Raw genomic sequence first — 3,611 nt, 5'->3', positions numbered from 1 at the left:
AAGAGCATGAAATGGCCGCTTGGCAATCTTACCCCTTCTTCCAAATACAGTTTTGTGAGCCTTGGTGGAGGAATTCCATCCTGGGGTGTTAAAAACCGCACAACACCCAAGTTGGTAGATCACAGTGGCTATTGCTGGAGACATTCTTGGATCCTTAGAAGAAAGATCTGTGTTAAGACGCAAGGGAAGGCTCTCGCCTTCTGAGATGGGCTGCTCTCTGTCTGTGGATCATGTTTCTCCCAGAGCCATTCTTGCTTTTTAAGATGACCCACATTCTGTTTGTGGACTGTGTGTCTCTCTAAATAAACCCACTCTTTACCTAAAAACAGAAAATCAAAGGAGAACTGGGAGTCCTGGACTGATGAGTCTTTGGAAGCCATTCAGTCTATCTTTCCTCAAGGTATGTCCACAAACGCCGGCGCATTGGTCACAGGAGTGTTTTTCATTTCCAGACTGCAGCCTTCTCTAATGGGGTGGTGAAGGGGCTAAGTCCTTCTGTAATTGCCCCTGGCAACACACCCAAGGAGTCCAGAGCTGGACATCTTCTTGCTGAAGTTCTTCCTAATGCCTCAAGCCTGGCTACTTCTCTGTTATTTCCTTGGCTCACAAGAAATCTGGGGCTTCCAAGTCCTTTCAGACTCTGGAAGACAGTCTTCTTCCATTGCTTCTCACTGTCTAGGTGAAACAGAGCAGGACCCTATGGCCCTGCCACCAGGGTCCTCTGCCTGCCTTTTGTCTGCAGAAAACTTTAGTCAAAGAATAAGTTTAATCAGAGAAATGAGAGCATGTGGAAACGAAGTAAAACAGTCCAATGAGACCAAACAATGAAGATGTACTCATTAGGCATAGTCAAGGACCGTTGGTTCCTTCTCAAAGGATATAGATAATATTCTGAGCCATGTCCTGTGAGCTATCTATGAGACAGCTCACTAAAACGGCAGGTGGAAGATATTAACTACATGATGACAGACTGTACCCACGACATCAGCTGCCACAATTCTGAGAATCGGCCTCAAAGAAATGGGAACAAATGGACCCTGGAACGGAAGATTGCTGCTGCTGCTAAGGCGCTTCAGTCGTGTCCGACTTTCTGCGACCCCATGGGCTGTAGTCTCCTTGCAAGCTCCTCTGTCCATGGGATTCTCCAGACAAGGATACTGAAGTGGTTTGCCATGCTCTCCTCCAGGGGATCTTCCCTATCCAGGGATTGAATCTGTGTCTCCAGCATTGGCAGGCAGATTCTTTACCACTAGCACCATTGGGGAAGCCCTGGAACTGAAGATTAACTGCACCCAAAACAATCAAGAATGACGCTGGTCAGAGCACTGACGACCAGCTTGAAGATGACTGTCAGAGATCACGGTGCTGCTTCTGCATGTAGCCCCGTCCCGCCCCCCCGCCCCCCGCACTTCTGTCTGTAAAAGTTCTTGCTCCACTGGTTCCCAGTGCCAGGGGGGAAGTCAGCCTTTGGAGATGCCCACCCTCCCCCTGAGTTGTCAGCATCTGAAATAAAGCAAACTTCCTTTTCCACCAACCTGGCCTGTTTATTGGCTTTTGAGCAGTGAGCAGCTGGACCACACACCTTTTAATAACACAGGTGAGAGCCTAATGCCTCCCAACTTCAGGGAACACATCTCAATCTCTTCCAAGCATTCTTCCGTGCTCTGCTTGGATAGCAACAGTGGTAGGGAGTCTCATGTCTCTGCAGGTCAGCGTGTGGCTGGAATCTCTTCCCTTCTAGCACAAGTCTTACTACATCTATGAATGGTTAGTTTTTTTAAAAGTCTCTGATTTGGTGTGCTGGAGGGAAATACAGCATGCTAGATCTATGACATCCCTTCTGAAAACATATTCATCAACCCTCTCTATATTGAGGCTCTAAACTTCTCTCTGATGGTTGAAGTTGAGTGATGGTCATTGGACCATCTGACCACTTCTAAATGGCTTCCTCTTCAGGTATTTAATAATTCTCTTTAGAATGAATGGGCACTCTTCAATGATTGTCTTTTTAAAAAAATTGAAGTATAATTGACTTGTATGCAGGTCAAGAAACAACAGTCAGAACTGGATATGGAACAATGGACTGGTTTCAAATTGGGAGAGGAGTACGCCAAGGCTATATATTGTCACCCTGCTATTTAACTTATATGCAGAGTACATCATGCAAAATGCCGGGCTGGATGAAGCACAAGCTGGAATCAAGATCGCCAGAGGAAATATCAATAACCTCAGATATGCAGATGACACTACCCTTATGGCAGAAAACAAAGAGGAATTAAAGAGTCTCTTGATGAAAGTGAAAGAGGAGAGTGAAAAAGTTGGCTTAAAATTCAACATTCAGAAAACTAAGATCATGGCATCTGATCCCATCACTTCATGGCAAATAGACAGGGAAAAAATGGAAACAGTGACAGACTTTATTTTCTTGGCCTCCAAAATCACTCAGATGGTGACTGCAGTCATCAAATTAAAAGATGCTTGCTCCTTGGAAGAAAAGCTATGACAAACCTAGACAGAAAGCAGAGACATTACTTTGCCAACAAAGGTCCGTCTAGTCAAAGCTATGGTTTTTCCAGTAGTAGAGTATGGATGTGAGAGTTGGACTATAAAGAAAGCTGAGCACAGAAGAATTGATGCTTTTGAACTGTGGTGTTGGAGAAGACTCTTGAGAGTCCCTTGGACTGCAAGGAGATCCAACCAGTCCATCCTAAAGGAGATCAGTCCTGAGTGTTCATGGGAAGGACTGATGTTAAAGGTGAAATTTCAATACTTTGGACACCTGATGTGAAGAGCTGACTCATTTGAAAAGACCCTGATGTTGGGAAAGATTGAGGGCAGGAGAAGGGGATGACAGAGGACAAGAGATGGTTAGATTTGAGCAACCTCTGGGAGATGGTCAAGGACAGGGAGGCTTGGTGTGCTTCCATGGGGTCGTGAAGAGTTGGACACAACTGAGTGACTAAACAGCAACAACGACATAATTGACCTACAACACTGTGTTAGTTCCAGGTGTACAACATAGTGCCTCAATATTTCTATACATCACAAAGTCATCAGTCTAGTTACCATCTGTCACATACAAAGATTTTACCAAACCATTGCGTATATTCCATGCTTTACATTTTATCTTTGAGATTCATTTATTTTGTAACTGGAAATTTATACCTTTTATCTTCTTCATCTATTCCACTCATTCCCCCACTGCCCTCCCTGCTGGTAACCACCTGTTTGTTCTGTGTATTTATGAGTCTGTTTCTGTCTTGTTTCATTGCTTCATTTGTTTTTAGTTTAATTTTATTATTTCTTCTTCCAGTTTTGTCAAATTATAATTGACATGCATCACTGTATAAGTTTAACGGGTACAGCAGAATGATTTGACTTACATACATCATGAAATGATTAGTACACTAAGCTTGGTGATGATCCATCATCTCATACAGATACTAAATTAAATGAATAGAAAAAAGATTTTTTTCTTATAATGAGAACTCTTGATTTACTCTCAACAACTTTCACATATAACATAAACAGTGTTAATTATATTTGTTGCGTTGTACATTATACCCCTAGTAATTATTTATCTTGTAGCTGGAAGTTTGTACCTTTTGACT

The sequence above is a fragment of the Odocoileus virginianus genome, chromosome 9 (assembly GCF_023699985.2).
Source record: "Odocoileus virginianus isolate 20LAN1187 ecotype Illinois chromosome 9, Ovbor_1.2, whole genome shotgun sequence".
NCBI lineage: Eukaryota > Metazoa > Chordata > Mammalia > Artiodactyla > Cervidae > Odocoileus > Odocoileus virginianus.
The sequence above is the reverse complement of the archived record's forward strand: the minus strand, read 5'-3'. Positions refer to the sequence as shown.